The sequence below is a fragment of the Crinia signifera genome, chromosome 4 (genome assembly GCF_055691185.1).
Source record: "Crinia signifera chromosome 4, ASM5569118v1, whole genome shotgun sequence".
Taxonomy (NCBI): Eukaryota; Metazoa; Chordata; class Amphibia; order Anura; family Myobatrachidae; genus Crinia; species Crinia signifera.
Window position 1 is genome coordinate 113,017,971 of NC_139220.1, and position 17,806 is coordinate 113,035,776.

Consider the following 17,806-nt stretch of genomic DNA (forward strand, 5'->3'; position numbering starts at 1 on the left):
AGGCTGGGATATGAGGCATGATAGGGGTATGTGGGCAACACAGCGTCAGCGATTACCCAGTGGTGGAAGTTACGGTTCAGGAGAGCAGGAAGCTGGGTAGTGATAGGGGTGTGTGGGCATACGGGGGACTAAAGAGGGTGGTGAACACTGTGCAGCTTCTGCCAGTGGGTGAGGGTCCAGCGTGGGAGCACAGAAATACAGGAGTCAGTGTCTCCTCCGACTGGGTGGGAGTTAGGGTGCATGAGAGCAGGAGGCTGGGCGGTAAAGCATAATAGGGGAATGTGGGCAACACAGGGTGAGCGGGTCTCCACTGGCGGAAGTTACGGGGCAGGAGAACAGGAGGCAGGGCAGTGTCCTCCCACATTGATGGCAAAAGTATTCAACATCGGCCATAAACCATCGATTATTTGAAAATCATTGATGGTCGATGGGCATCCCTAGAACTGGAGGAGGGTGGGGGACAGTATGCAGCTCCCGGCAGTGGGTGAGCGTCTCCTCCCACTGGGAGGGAGTGAGCGTGCATGAGAGCAGGAGGCTGTATAATAGTGGTATGTGGGCAAGACATTGATAAAAGTTGTGGCGCTGGTGCAGAGGGCAGTGGGGAAACCTGCAGTGCGGCAGCCAGGGCCGGATTTCCCACCTAGGGGCGGTACCTGCTTGTGGTGGTACAGGATCCCTCATTGTCATGGGGGTACGTGAAATGCGGGAGCGGGGGCCACGGTGGTCCGCTGGGGGGTGGAATTGCCGGAAGGGGGTCTGGGGGGTCTGCAAATTGCGGGAGGGGGGGTGGTGTGTGGGGATCCGAGGTTAGCGGGAGGGGGGGGGGCGTGAATCAAGGGAGGGTGGGCGCAGGGGGGTGGTGCGGGGGTCCGTGAATCGCGGGAGGGGGCATGAATGGCGGGAGGGGGGATCGTGGGGGGTTGCGAATCGCAGGAAGGGGGGTGTGGGGGGTGCCGTGAATTGCGTGAGGGGGGCATGAATCGCGGGAGGTGGGGTCCCCGAATGTGTGAATTAGGGGGCGGTCGCAAATCGCGAGAAGTGCCGAGGGGGCCCGCAAATCGCGGGAGGGGGGCGCTACGGGGGGTTCCATGAATCGCGGGAGGGGGCGGCGCGAATTGCGGGAGGGGGGTCGCAAATCACAGTAGGGGGGGGGTGCCGTGAATCGCGGGAGGGGGGGTCGTGGGGGGCCCTTTTAATGCCGGGAGGGGGGGTCGCAGGGGTCCCGCGAATCGCGGGAGGGGAGGATGCAGGGGTCCTGCGAATTGCGGGAGGGGGCTCGCGGGAGGGAGGGGTCGCTGGGGTCCCGCGATTTTCGGGAGGGTCGCGGGGGTCCCGCGTTTCGCTGGATGGGGTGGTCGCGGAGGTCCAGCGAATCGCGGGAGGGGGTGGTCGGGTCTGGGACGGATATTAGACAGCACTTACATCGACAGCCATTACATCGACACCATTAGTTCGACAGCTCAATAGGTCGACATGGTTTTAGGTCGACATACCATTAGGTCGACATGCCATTATGTCGACAGCTCATTAGGTCGACAGCTCATTAGGTCGACAGCTCATTAGGTCGACATGTTTTTAGGTCGACACTGCCATTAGGTCGACATGTCGACCTATTGAGCTGTCGACATAATGACATGTCGACCTAATGGTATGTCGACCTAAAACCATGTCGACCTATTGAGCTGTCGAACTAATGGTGTAGATGTAATGGCTGTCGATGTAAGTGCTGTCTAACAATAGTCCGGATACCGGGGTGGTCGCGGGGGTCCCGCGAATCGCGGGAGGGTGGTCGCGGGGGTCCCGCGAATCGCGGGAGGGGGGTCGCGGGGGTCCCGCGAATCGCAGGAGGGGGGGTTCGCGGGGGTCCCGCGAATCACGGGAGGGGGGGTCGCGGGGGTCCCGAGACTCGCGGGAGGGTGGAAAGCGGGTGTCCCGCGAATCGCGGGAGGGGGGGTGCGGGGTCCCGCGAATGGTGGGAGGGGGGGTCACGGGGGTTCCGCAAATCGTGGGAGGGGGGGTCGCGGGGGTCCCGCGAAACGCGGGAGGGGGGTCGCGCGAATCGCGGGAGGGGGGGCGGGGGTCCCGGGATTCGCGGGAGGGGGGGGCGCGGGGGGTCCCGCGAATCGCGGGAGGGGGGGTTGTGGGGGGGTCCCGCAAATTGTGGGAGGGGGGGGTCGCGGGGGGTCCCGCGAATCGCGGGAGGGGGGTCGCGGGGGTCCTGGCAGAGGGTAGGGATGTGCAGGAGTAATGGTGGATGGTGGCTGTGGAGTAATGGTTGATGGTGGGCGTGTACTGTAGCCCTGGCTGGGCGGGGGGAGGTGATGTCAAGGGGGTGGAAGGTTAGACACATGAAAGTGAAACTGTTCTACACAGGAACGTTCTCCACAGGGGTTGAGTGACAGATCTGGCTAAATATATAAGAGATATACACACATCCAAATAACCGGCACTGGCAGGCATAGGTTTGTAACAACGGATTCGGTATGAAATCCCAGCGGTCAAAATCCCGACAGGGTCAAAATCCCGTATAGGTCATAATACCGACAAGGACAAAATACCGACAAGGACAAAATACAGACATTGAAAATCCCGACAAGGTCAAAATACCGACATATAGAATATGCAGGTGAAACTATCAACATGACTTTGGGTCGACGGGTCGCAAGGTCGACATGGGTGTTTTCAGTTTTTTTACCCGAATGTCGACACAGTCGATATGGACACAGTTGGAGGTGAACCGCAGCCGCTATGCTTCAGGCACACTATTTTATTCTCCCACCATGCCCTAGTGGATGGTAGGGCATGAAATACCGCCTGTCGGCACTAGGGATGCCAATCCCGGGGCATTTTTTCAAACCTGGATTCCGGAATTGAAAAATGCTCAATCCCGGGATTCTCGGGATCCCGGGATTGGCATCCCTAAAAGAAAAACACACCCTGTCCACCCCTATATGGGCGGGCAGGTGCGTGGCAGCCGGGAGCGGGGCAGAGCAGCGTTGCGGGGGTGCAGATTTACTTACAGGCTGGCGGGAGCGGGGCAGACAGCGGCGCTGCGGTGATGCTTGCCTGCCTCCGGGCAGGTAGCTGCGGCACCAGAAGCAGGAGGGGAGGCTAGGAGTTGGCCGGGAGCGGTCCTCTGTAGCAGGACGCTGGCCTTCGCAGCGTGACGGTCAGGGGTCTGATAGTGAAGGAGCTACTTGAAAAACTGCTACATTGTGGTGATATTATTATTGTGAAGTGATTTCCCAAAATCCAAGTCCTTCATCCGTTTGATTTTCCCACTGGGGTTGAAAATTAAACCCACTTGGATACGATTGAGCGAATCATAGTCCCATTTTTATCTCTAGAGAAAGCCGGTATAGCCCATATCCGATTTCTGTCCATCATATCGGGATGATGAAATCCTACAACCTAGGACCACGCCCACCCACACCCAACTAAATGGTTTCTGCACATCTATTCACCTTTTTATAGCTGAGGATCATACCTGTTTATATGCGAATAAATGAATTCTACATATAGAGTCACCTACCAGTGAATTATTATTTGATGTCCCCAACGTCTACAGACCGGATATTTATTAGCCAATAAGGATTTATCCCTTGAACTTTCAAATAGGGACCCTAATAACTTTGTCATTCACGGATCTACACCGACATTCTATCATTCAGCCTGTTTTGGCATCCACTTACCTACAATGGATTTTACCCTGTATAAACTCTAAAAAGTTGATCAAATCACACACTTGAAAACATTCTGTTTTACCCCTGATGAAGTCATTCTGACGAAACGCGTTGGGTTTCAATAAAGAACTTTTTATCTTGAACCGATTTCCACGTCTCATTCGGGAAAGGGACAATTATCAACTGTCGCTACACCATATTACAAGTGTTTTATATTGTACTGAAGTGACTAGGTGGTACACATTTTCAGCGCTCTCCGATATAAACCCCTTTTTTGTACCTTGCATCTGACTCCCACTAACAGGGGAGCCTTATCGGAGTAGCAGCAGATATCTGTTAGCGCAATACGAGGTCCATACTGTATTTTTATATATATATATATATATATATATATATATATATATATATATATAGTCGATGTCGGTCTGGCACTCCCATAAAACAGCGTATTAGCTGCAGCCGGTGCCCTCACAGAAACGATACATACAGAGGCTGGAGGTGCGGCACTCGAGGCTTAGATACTGATCAATAAACACACCGTGACACGGTAAATGGGTCATCAACGTTTCAAATAACTTTGTATTTTTCTTCAGGATCCTGAAGAAAAATACAAAGTTATTTGAAACGTTGATTACACCTTGTCTGCATCTTGTCCTGACGACGGGGTTCGGCCCCCGAAACGTTGACGCCTGTGAGACCACATATGGAATAAACTCGGTCCGTGTTTTCACCAGCACCTTGGAGTCCCTGAGTGCCCATTCATTGCTCTGTTATATTCTGTGGGCAGTTCTACGCTGCTGCCTTCTGTAAGTTGGCACCGGGGCAAGCTATTGACCACTCCAGCTCATCTCAGTCCTGAGTGACGGCCCTTCCTGCTTTCTGTATATATATATATATATATATATATATATATACACACACATGATATGCATACTTGCCTACTTTTGAAAACTAGTTTCAGGGAGATAATAGCTGGTAGCAGAATTTGCACATTGAGGGGGCCTGTCATGCTCCAATATAAGGGCGTGTCTAGTTCCATATATGGAGAGATTGTGAAGAAGCGTGGATGTGTACTGCTAGGAATCTTTTAAAATGACATATCCAAATGTATATGAGCCCCAAAGCAGTTAGTGAGAGCTACTATATTTGGTAAAATGCTGGGAAATGGCGCTGATAATTCAATGTAAATGTATCTGTCTCTCATTACTTTTTTCCCCAAAAATGTAACAGTGTAACATGGTCTAGGTGAAATTAGGGAGATTGGTAGACTAATGAGGGAGAGAGGGAGATTGCAGCTATTTCAGGGAGTCTCCTGAAGAATGTAGGAGGGTAGGCAACTATGATGATATGTAACTGGCACTACTGGGGACATCTGTAACAGCACTACTGACAACATGATATGTAACTGGCACTAAATAGGTGCAAGACAATGATTGCTTGGCATTTATATTCAGTGCCTGAGACAGTACACAAACTTTGTTTCATGTTTTGAAACCTTGTTTTATGCACAAATAAAATACGTGTGTGTGTGTATTTCATGTGTTTGATGTGTTTGTACAACATAAATGTAAGATACCTCAAAATACATAATTGAAATATAAAAACATTCTGAAATACATAATATGATAGAGAATGATGTTAGAGAAAAGTATGCACAGCTCACACTTGTGAGCTGGACACCTTGACGGACACACACACCATTGGTAGAGAGTAGGAATTGCCTTTGCTATACCACTACTTATGCTCTAAAGGAGAGAGCTATATGTGCATACTTTTCTCTATCATCTAGACTAGGGCTGGGCAATAGTGGCCCTCCAGCTGTTGATGAACTACACATCCCAGGATGCTTTGCATTAGTTTTGCTATGTGGCCATGCTGAAACTGATGCAAGGCATGCTGGTATGTGTAGTTCATCAACATCTGGAGGGCCGCTATTGCCCAGCCCTGATCTAGACACGTCTTCCAAAATTGTTAATTTATTACCATTTCTACATGTGACAAGAATTTTGAAAATACTCTGTATACTCATTGAAGGTAACCCTTAGAGGTCATCTCTTCTAAATAAAAAAATAAAATCATGGAATAAACCCTACAATATATATCTAGGGAACATATTTCGACCTTTCAAACGAGAGATCTTTTTCACCCCTGATGAAGTCTTTCTAAAGATGAAACGCGTCGGGTATGATGCATCCATGATTACAAACAACTGTTTATATCAACATTTATTCCAGCCACAAGAAGTTATTATAATTTTATAATAAATAAAAAAAAAAGTTAAAACATGTTTGAAATTTGTTGGTTTGTAATGTTGGAATAAATCCTAGTGAAATTGTGGGCGCTGTTGGCACTATTGTACTTTGTGCTAATAGCGACCAACCTCTAGAAATATTCTATAAGACTTTCTAGCGCAATTTTAGAGATTTTGTTAAATATATATATAAATATATATATATATATCAGAAATAACAGTGCGCAAATAGGTCAAAAAGTCAGTGTCCAATTTAGACAATATACCCTTAGAGGATCTCCTCCACAAATGTCTCTTATATTGCACTCAGGTGAAGTATGTCCCCGGCAACTTTAGCTCTCCACCTCACAAAGGTAATCCTGAATCCACAGGTGGTTTATCTAAAAGAAAATTATGAGAGCAAGCGCTCATAGTGCATGAATCTGTTTAAAAGTTTTATTGGACACAGGGTAAAATATTGGTGATACAAAGAGCAGGGATCACATACCGAATAAGGCGGTACATACACCGCTGTACATACACATGGAATAGCTGACTCCGCAGCACATTTGTTGGAGAGGTTACACTCAGATCGATTACCAACAGGCGGCACACAGTATCCAGCAGACAGCAGCGGTCTGTTCCAGCAGCGAGCGGCAGCAGTGATCAGTTCTCCAAAAGTTCAACTCCCGTCAGAGATGACGCTAGGCCACGCCCCAACGTGTTTCGTCATCGACTTCGTCAGAGGGCTGCTCATGAAACCTGTTACTCCTCTGTCTCTGGACTGCATACTGTCCTGCTTATATTTTGGCTGCATAAGAGATAGGGAGCTAGTGATTTCAGTTTGCTCTGGCAGGGATGCCCACTGATAGAGCTGGACTGGGAGTACATATTCCCCTGCGCTGTCTCCTTAACCCTTTGAGGGCCAACATCAGTGAGTGAGAGATGCACAAAATATCCTCTAAAAATGGCGTCGCTCACATTTGTTATATAAATTCACGTAAAAATGTTGTGTAAAAAAAGATTATGGGTGACATTCTATGGAATGAGAGTTGTGTTTTTTGGCGAATTTTACTCCAAAAAACGGCTAATTCGCATTTTTCCTTGAAATCGCATATTTAATCTGATGCGAAAAGGTCCCTAAATCGCATATTTTGTGGGATAAGTCATGCGTACTGAAAGTGCGGTAAAAATTCGCACTTTTTTCGCATCCAGATGTTTTCCAATAGAAAAGTATACAATTCGCTTATTTAATGGAATGGGATTTTCGCAAATCGCACTTTTAAGGTGTCTAATAATCGCCATTTTTTCAGACCAGGTTCTGTTGGGCGATTTGGCCCAGAACTCAATTTGGTCAAGTGCACATATGATTAATGTCATCATGTGTTTAATTTCACTCACAAACACCCCTACATATACCCCCACATCATTAAGGACACCTGTGAGGGTTTGAGACATGGAGATTGTGCAGAGTGGATTTGAGTTGCTCATTTTGGATTTGGCCCATTTGGAGGAGCTGCGCAGGAGGGAGGAAGCTGCGCACCAGAACCAGGTACCACCCCAAATAGTGCGTACCCCACATATGTATCGTGCTAGGCTGTACCTGGACTCCCTCTCGGATCAACAGGTTGTGGGGATGTTTAGGCTAAACTGCAATAACTTGTTGAACTTATATGAGCAGGTGAGAGATGATTTGGACCCTTTGGGGGGGGGGGGGGGGGAGTAACTATGCAGTGTCTGGGCTGCAGAAATTAATGTGTACCCTCTACTATTTGGCCACTGGCTCCACTCAGTACGTGACCTCATGGTACTTGGGGGTATCACAAGCCACTTTCTCAAAGCATTTTACTCAAGTGTTACTTGCTTTAAAGAAGTTGTGGCGGACATACAGATGGAGCTGGCCTTATTATTGCTGGCGGAGCGCCAGGACCGTGTCCCTGGCGATCCGCCAGCAATCTGGCGCTCTGGCTGAATGAGACGCTCGTGCGTCTCCCACGCACGAGCGTCTCAATAGCCGGGCGGCGAGGCGGCGCGGCGGGTGCAGTCCTGCCCGTCTCCAGCTTCAGGGAGACGGGCAGGGCTGCGGGGGGCTGCGGGGGGACGGTGTGGACCGGCGGGGACCCGGGGAAGCCGGCGGGGACCCGGGGAAAGGCACCGTCGGAACGGGACGCGCGTGCACCTCGTGCACGCGCGTCCCCTTCCGACATACAGATGGCGAGGGGCGGGGGATGGCGGGTGGCGAGTCCTCCGCCATCCCCAGCAACGACAAGCCCTGCGCTATCTGTACATTAGATTCCCCAGTTCAGAGTCAGAGTGGCAGGACCACAAGGTTGCTTTCTATAGACTCTCAGGGTGACATTCTATGCTCTGCGATTTCCGTTTTTTTGCGGTAATTAGACCACAAAATGGCGATATCGCATTTTCCCATTAAATCATTAATTTAATGGGATGCGCTAAGGGACTGAAATTGCATATTATGTGCGTTAAGGTATGCTGAGTAAAATTGCGAGATTAATTCGCATTTTTATCGCATCCAGATGTTTTTGTATAGAAAAGTATACAAGTCGCTTATTTAATGCAATGCGCATTTGCACATCGCATTATTTAGGTGCCTAATTTTCGCACTTATTTCAGACCAGGGTCTGTTTGGCGAATTAGCCAGAACCCTGCACAGATCGCAATGTTCTGTGCAGGGTTCTGCTGTAAAAAATAAAAGAAAGGATTAAAATAAAAAAAAAACGAGCGCGGGGTCCCCCGCCCGAGTATAACCAGCCCCGGGCTCACTGAGCCGGTGCTGGTGACATAAAATCAGGGTCCCCGACAAATAGAGGAGGAAACATCTCTGCTCTAGATGCGCTGAGATGTTACTTCCTCGGCGTCTGTATTCAGAATGATTTCTGGCCAATCAGGAGCCGACTTTCTCGGCTCCTGATTGGCCAAGAAATCATTCTGTGCAGAGACGCCGAGGAGGAAACATCTCTGCGCCTGTCAAAGTCCTGCGAGCCGGGTACCAGATGGGAGCAGCGCTGTCACCGGAGAGGATTCCGAGGTCGTCGCCGGGGACCAGGTGAGTTGGATTTGCTTCCTTAGGTACCCCTGGGGACTACCTCGGATCCCGGACCCCGGATTCTGCAGCCCAGGAGCCCCGGAACCCCAGGACCAGCCCCGGAACCAGGACCAAGGCCCCGGAACCGGACTCTTCTGCCCTGGAGGACGGACCCAGGATCCAGGGACCGACCTGCGGGCTCAAGGTAGGTAAGTATCAGTGTGTGTGTGTTTTGTATGTATTAAACTTTTATTTTACAGTGTGTCAGTGTGATTTTGTTAACTATTTTTTGTACTGCTGAACTACAAGTGCCAGCGGGCCCTTTAATGCCCCGCATGCTGGGACTTGTGGTTCTCCAAGTCCCAGCATGCGGGGTAGGCTTGCTGGGACTCATAATTCGCCAGTATAAAACAATAGTTTTACTTCTTTTTTTACACAAGCCATCAGCCCGATGCCCACCGCCCAGGGGCATCGGGGACAGCCCCGGACTATCAGCATGGGCTGGTAAGTCCTGGAGGGGGGGGACCCCTTCATTGGGGGGGTCCCCACTTCCCCAGGACCCCTGCCCATGCTGACCAGCCAGGGGGTTAATGCTTTGGCCGCGGGAGCTTATATAATAAGTTTCCCCCGGCTGTGGCATTACCCTGCTGGCTGGTTGTGTCCGGTGCTGGTTCTTAAAATACGGGGGACCCCTAGTCACTTTGTCCCCCGTATTTTGGGAACCAGCGCCGGACCTTGAGCCTGGTGCTGGTTTCATGAAATCAAGAGGACCCCTATTTGTCGGGGACCCTGATTTTATGTCACCAGCACCGGCTCAGTGAGCCCGGGGCTGGTTATACTCGGGCGGGGGACCCCGCGCTCGGTTTTTTTTAAAAAACTTTGCGCTGTCCTGCAAATGTGCGATTTTCAGACATGAAAATCGCACATTTTCAGGACTAAATACAGCGCACCACTTCGCCGCAAATCGTCCCTCTTCGCACTTTTCAGCCTCCAATGCGCATCACATTAAATATGCGCATTTTTACTGAAAAGTGCGATTTGTAAAAGTGCGATTTGCGGCGATGTGGTGCGCGAATAAAACATGCGCATTTAGCGCAAAGCATAGAATGTCACCCTCAGCATTCCCTCATGTGCTGGGAGCTATAGACTGCACACACATTGGGATTAGGGCACCGCACATGCGGGGCCACATCTATGTCAATAGGCGTGGGCGGCACTCCCTGAACGTGCAGGTGGTATGTGATGCTCATCTCAAAATCCTAAGTGTAGTTGCAGGCTTCCCTGGGAACTGCCATGACGCCTATATTTTGAGACACTCCGGCCTCTGAAACCGATTTACCCAACAACAAATGCCAGAGGGCTGGCTACTTGGTAAGTACATTTTTACATATTATCCTCTCTATTCGTCTTTGTACCTGCTGAAATGTGTGTGTGTGTGTGTTTCAATTTTCACCAGCCTACTACTCTTGTCCAAGTAAATACTATTTGTCCACTGCACATACCTTACAATATAGGGCAATAACTTCCTTTCTTTGGTTTAGGTGACTCAGGATATGGGTGTCTTTCCTGGCTCATGACACCTTTGCGCACCTCCGATGGCCCTGCACAGCACCGGTATAATTAAACCCATATTGCAACCCGCAATGTGGTGGAGCGTACGTTTGGAGTGTTGAAAAGTAGATTCCGGTGTTTGGACCAGTCATCTGGTTTGCTGCTTTACCACCCTGCAAAAGTAGTGATGATCGTCCAGGCTTGCTGCATGTTACACAACATAGCACTATACCAACCAGCCTATGTGGAGGAGGATCATGCAGCAGTCGTGCAGGAAGCCCAACCTACCACACCTCAGGTAGTGAGGGGTACGCAGAGGGGGAATCTGGTGCGTACAGACATCATCAGGCACTACTTTTCTGGTAAGCACATGTGCCCTCTATTCCTACATGTACCTTTGCTGGAAGTGAACTCACCTACATTACATTTATCACTAACATCTTTTTGCCCCCACATTTAGCCCAATAGACACAGTCCAAGGGTACAGTTGGTGGTGCAGACCTATCCCTTGCTGTAAAAAACCTTGTAAGTATATTAACAACATGTATGTGATTTTTGTGCAATCAACTATGGCTCACCTGTTGTTGTGGAACTACATGAGCCAGCATGCCCTGACACACTGTAAGCATGACAGCTCAAAAAATGACTGCCACAGCTTGCTGAAATATGTAGTTCCACAACCTCGGACAGGCCAGATTTGAGACAACAGCATCTTCCACCAATACCTTGCCCATATATCATTACATTATGGAACAGATCACACAACAAATGTTTGAAGAATAACACACAGACAAAATGGTATGCATTGTGACATTTTTACTACAGTATATTATGTCATACATAACCTGCATTTGTCAGTCGCAAACAATAGAAATGTGTATTAATGTAACAAAAATTCAAGCATAGTACATGCATTATCAATTTATTTTATGTTAAATAATTATTTTTTCCCTCCATCAGGCCGCGCACTACCACCTCTTGACCCTGCGCACCATCGGAGCTTCTTTTCTTGGATGCTTGATCACTTCGGGACGGACAATCTGTGAAAGGAAAGATCGGCAGACTTTATGTACCGAGCAATGGAGATGCTTTTGTGCAAAATCATCAAATAAATTACAATAATGGACAAATGTACCTTTGGTTTAGGGCTATATTATTTACTATTCATATTTTTACATTGATGTTTTGCACCTGTAGTCAGCCAAAAAAATTAAAACACTGCTTGACACATTACAACTGTTGGCAAATCTGTGGTATGTAGGCGTGACTGCTAAACCACCAGTACACCAATGTTTTTGGGCCTCATACATATGAAGCTGCTAGAAAAAATGTTACAGTGTGGAACAATAGATGTGCAGTTGTGGAACTACAAGGCCCAGCATTCTGATCATTTTTAAAGTAGGTGTAAACTATTGCCATTGACAGACCTTGCTGGGCTATGTAGTTCCACAGCACCACATTAATTAGTATAACAATACAAAATAACATTGCAGTTTAAATACATTGGCATGTATGTTTCATATTGCATGTGGTGACACTTACCAGCTCGGGGTGGGCTTGCCGTCCTATCGGTATCCGCAATGTATATCCCAGGCAGGACCTCAGGGGGGATAATTCTTTGGAGCTTCACCTCATATGATGTGTAGGATATTGTGGTGGGGCCTCCTCCATCTCCATGGCCATTTTCTTTTTCAGCTGCCGCTTGATGTCGTTAAACCGCTTTTTAACGTTTTTGTTTAGCCTCTTGCGGTGACTGACAGCGTTGACCGCCTGGGTGCAGCTGCTGTGGGGTATGGGCAAGGTCCTGGCTAAAGGATGGGGATGCCAGCGGATCCTCCACCTCCTCCTGCTGGGCCTGGTCTGCCAGGGCCTGGTCTGGGGCTGCCCTTGCAGTGGCCATGGTGGCTGCCACACTGCTGCCACTCCCTGTAATGGAGGTCGACCTCAACAGTCCTCTGCTGCCTCTCCCACTGGTTCCTCTTGCCTGGCTGCTGCCACTGCTCCCTCTTCCTCTAGTCACACTGCCACTGCTCCCTCTGCCACTGGCCCCTCTGCCACTCCTCACTCTGCCACCAACACCTCTTCCTCTTCTCACACTGCCACTGCTCCTCTCCATGCTCCTTACTTCCTATCAAAGAGTGAAATGGCGCCAATGCCCCTTTATATAGGGGGTGTGATGCATAATGGAGGGGACCTAGGTGGGCCAATAGGTTAGGGGGTTATTTGTCATGTGGAGACAGTCTTGTAAATTGCACTCCGGTTGGTCTAAAATTCGCACATGACCGGCGGAAGAAATCACACTTTTTAGTGACATAATTTCGCATCAATTCGCCGCAAATCGCACTACATCGCACTTTTTAGCCTCTAATGCGCATCCCATTAAATATGCGAATTACGACAAAAAAATGCGATTTCTGAAAGTGCGAAGAGCGGCGATGTGGAGTGTGAAAATTTATGCGCTTTTCTCTCAGCCCATAGAATGTCACCCTATATTTCCTATATCAGATAAACAGTGCAGGTCACGTAAAACGGCCCTGTTGGTAAATTCGAAGCACTCGCTCAGTAGGTCCTGCACATCCCAGCTTGTCCTTGTAGCGGCAATGTGGGCCTTCTGAGTGGGCAATGCAATACTCCCCTTCCCCCACCTGCGGCACACTGGATCGCAAAAGATCTTAAGAAGAAGAACCAGTGAAGAAAGAAGAACCAGTTTAATAAAATATTTTAAAACCTGTGTTTGTGTTATTTTAATATTTCCTTTACAGGGGGCTATAGGTACCAGTGGGTATTTAATGCCCCACATGCTGGTATCTGTAGTTCTCCCAAGTACCAGCATGTGGGGCAGGTTTGCTGGGACCTTTAGTTTATTTATTTACAGTTTTTTATATAGCGCAGCATATTCCGTGGAGCTTTTTCCAATTGGAAACAGTAATTAAACAAACTGGGTAGATACAAACCGACATGGAGGTAGTAGGGCCCTGCTCGCAAGCTTACAATCTATATAATTCTACTGTAAAGGACAATATTACTGTTTAAACCAGCTATCAACCCTGTACCCACTGCCCAGGGGTGCAGGGGATAGCCACGGACTTCATCCCAGAACTGAGGTGCACTGGACAGGGGAACCCCCTTATTTGGGGGGTCCCCACCTCCCCAAAAACTCCCAGGCTACGCTGACTAGTTAAGGTGGGTAAAGCTTTGGCCATGGGACCCAGTCAAGCTTGTACCCTGGATATGGCATTACACCCCCTGCTTTTAGAGCATGGTGCTGGTCCCCCATTCATTTAGTCCCCAATAGTTTGGGAACCAGGCCGGCAGAAGTGCCTGGTGCTGGTCCCTAAAATACAGGGTACCCCACTCCCTTTTTCCCCTGTATTTTGGGAAACAGGACCAATCCAAGAGCCTGATGCTGGTTTCCCGAATATAGGGGGACCTTATTTATTTTTTCCCCGGTATTTAAGAAACCAGGACTGGCTCAGAGAGCCTAGGGCTCGTCATACTCATGTGGGAGACCCCACACCATTTTATTACATTATTTATTTATTTTTCTATTATATGTAAAGAAAATGACACTCCCCCAGGCTTTATAAATAATAATAGTCAAAATGGCAATTTTTTTTCTTGCGATGCCGATCCCACGGGGCAAACCTTGGCAACACAAGCTATATAGTAAAATCAGTAGTTCAAATCGTACCATGTATGAGCTAAAGGGCTTTTTGGCACACTGGTTTTGCCCATGTTTTTTTTTCTGTGAATCAGTCAGGCAACAATTTTTGTGCCACGTGTAATGTTGATTTGACTTGATTTTATGAATTTGTTTCCTTAAAAGAATTTTCTCCAGCATACAGATTTTGTTTTAATAACCATTTTTTGCCATACCCCTGATGAAGTTGCTTGATGAAACGCGTTGGTTTTTTAAATAAACAGCTTTATGACAAAAATGGATCCTGCATCCTTGTGATCAGATGCTGATATTGGGACACTTGAAGGAAACATTATTATTGATTTATTTTATATTAACATAATAGTGTCATTTTTTATTGTGCTGTCATTTGCTGGGTGGTAACCTTTTTAGGTTTAGTTTTAATTGTATTATCTAGCGCACTCTATAATATATATATATATATGTCTTTATTCTGAAGTGCATGAAATATATCAAACAAAATGAATGATAGACACATTTTAGAACAATTTTATGTGTATTTTAACAGTACTAAACTAAAAGAAAAATGCAACAAAGCAAATGTAGTCAGGAATGAAAGAATCTGAATTCAGAAGGTGCTGTGTAAACGACAGTAGGATACCACTTCAAGAAGTTTGGCTATTCTAGACTCTCACCAATCCATTCTTAAAAAAATAAAATAATTTTATCCTTAAAGAGGTAGACAGGAGGGATAACAGACTGAAATCAGACCAACAGGTTTTTTTTTTTTGGGGGGGGGGGGGGGGGGGTTGCAGGCCTGGTATATGGTCATTAAGTCGACAGCACTAAGATCGACATGAGCCAAGGTCGACATTCTCCTTTTTTCTAAGCCGAACTGCGGTATTTCATATCTTACCATCCACTAGGGCATGGTGGGGGAATAAATTAGTGCCCGAAGCATGGCGTGCGCATGCAAGGGAACGTGGTGCACAGATACGGTGTCCATGTCGACTGTGTTGACATTCCAGTTAAAAAAGTAAGAAATAATGGATGGTGCTGAATTCTAGGCGCTCCCCTTTGTTTGGAACCAATTGGGGAAAAAAATTATTTCCAATTAGACTTCCCTTCTCAATCCTGTCGGGGACCTCTTCAGATTCTCCTCAGATATCGTTACATCATTCGGGAACAAAGTTACTGTTCTGAGCTTTCTTCATCACCAGCATCAGCACTCAGGACACTTCTCCATATGTAGTATGCAGAGCCTTTGCATCTCCGTCGGCCATTTTTTCTTCCATTTGGTTCCAAACAAAGGGGAGCGCCTAGAATTCAGCACCATCCATTATTTCTTACCATTGTCCATTTGGGGCTCTTTTTGGGAGAGCTCATACGGTGCAGATAAGGCAGATCCTCTACAGTAAGCACCACGTTACTCTACTACCAATATATCTATAGTTACATGACCAATAATGACATGTTGGCCTACAGGTAAGCCCATGTATCGACCGTCAGTGGTCGACCCTATGCATGTTGACTTTTGGGCTGTCAACCCTATGACCCATACACTGCAGGCATACTCCCCTTCATGTAAACATTACTGTCTAAGAAAATGTTTAACAACTCCACAGGAAACTCTAATGGTGCATATTTCCAAATATCCTTGCTGGAAAAAAAGTTCACAGGTTCTAACAAAAAATATATAGCTGGAACAAAGAAAAATGTGTTTTTATTTGAGTGACATTTGTGCGTGTGTAAATAGGAATAAGGTCTCTGGATATGGAATATACAAAAGGACCAGGAGGTTATATGCCGAACTGCTTTACCATTGTCCAATGTGAATGATTGTGAAAACACTGAATAAAAATATGTTAATGGGACCAATATTGTTGTGTTCCTAAATATTGCAAATGGCAACTGGTTATTCAGAAGGCTACTGAATTTTAAACATTATATTAATAATGAATAGTTAATACACGAATATGAAACATCCTGTATTAGAAACAGAACAACCCAAAGTAATTAATATTGAATTAATATTGAAAGAGTGAACAACTCTATATTGTACCACTTAAACCTTTAGAAAAATCTGAAACTGAAGTAGGAGTATAACTGTAAACAAATATTCTAAGCACATGAGTGCATTTTACATAAAAGCTTAAACAAAAGATTGTGTTTTGGAATGCATGAAATGAAACACGCAGATCATACACAGTCGAAATTGCAGGAATCATCAGCATAGGCAGGAAATGTTGGACTACAGTCTCTTTCTGCTAATCTATTGTGAAAACAGTTATTAAAGGCTTATAGAATTTAGATTTATTAAGCAAAGGTAGTACACGTTCAATGCATACAGAAAAATTTACAATGTTTTGTTGTAGTAAATAAGTGCTGGGGGGTGGGATGGTGCAGGGGGATCTCTATCAACGAAAATGCCAGGGGATCGCCAGCGCCGATTCCCATCCACTTGCGGCGCCCATGAATCAGCATAAACCATTACATAGTTATGCATATCCCCCAGCCAATAGGCGGACTTAACACATGCTGATCATATGGCTGGCAATCCCCAGGGACTATAGACACAGCCCAGAAATCTTCCGGGGAGGCCAGTGACGTCAATGCCGCTGGACCCGGAAAAGTTCCAGGTGTGTCACTGAAGGAGTTAAGACAAACTTATTCAGAAAGCCAGGTAATTGTTAAGGCTCAGATATTCCCACCATACACAGAAAAAGCTAATTTTAGTGGGTTAACAAATATTAATAAAAATTATGTTTAATTATAGCAAGCTATAACTACTACCCATTTTACATCGTACAAATAACCCAGGTCTGACATGGGTTGTTGCCTGGGTGATTTGCGGTGTGAAAAGGACTTTTCAGATTACACGGGACCAGCAACCCGGTTGCAGTGCAGTTTAAACGGGTAAGCCCGGTTGAGCGACCCGTGTCCCATTTACATATGGGGAGGAGGCAGCACCAGCTTGACGCGCTGCCTCCTCCCCGCCCCCCAATGACAAGCCGCAGCTCCATCCCATTTCTAACGTATGCGACCCAGCCAATTGACGGGTCACTTTAGGGAACGATCATTGCAAATGCCGGGTCGCTCCCAGGACGGACCCACGTCCAAATCCCAGGTACAAACTGGCATTTGTGATGTGAGAGGGGTAGATGTTGGTCTGAAATTTGGTTTTAAGGTTTACCATCTGTTACACCATTTTATGTTAGCTTGTGTACGATAATTACATACACAAACTGAATTTATTGGATTGCACTTTATTAAACAAGCTATAATGTTACATGCTGTATATATTATGGAACGAACAACCCTTTTCTTTAAACAATATTTATCAAGAAATAATATTACAAACCTATGAAAATAAATAGTTTAACAACACCATGCTCACTAAACATAATCCCACGTATTTGTAAATGCAAAAAGTAGATAATTAGCAAAACAAACAGTTTTTTACAGTAAAAGGGATACCAGGCTAATGCTCTTCTAGATCACAGGTTCTCCAATTCGGTCCTCAGGATCCCAAACCGTTCATGTTTTCCAGGTCACCTCACAGAATGACAAGTGAAATAAATAGATCCACTTCTGGCTCTTTTAAAATGTGTCATTTGAGTAATGACTACACCTGGAAATCAGGAACTGTTTGGAGT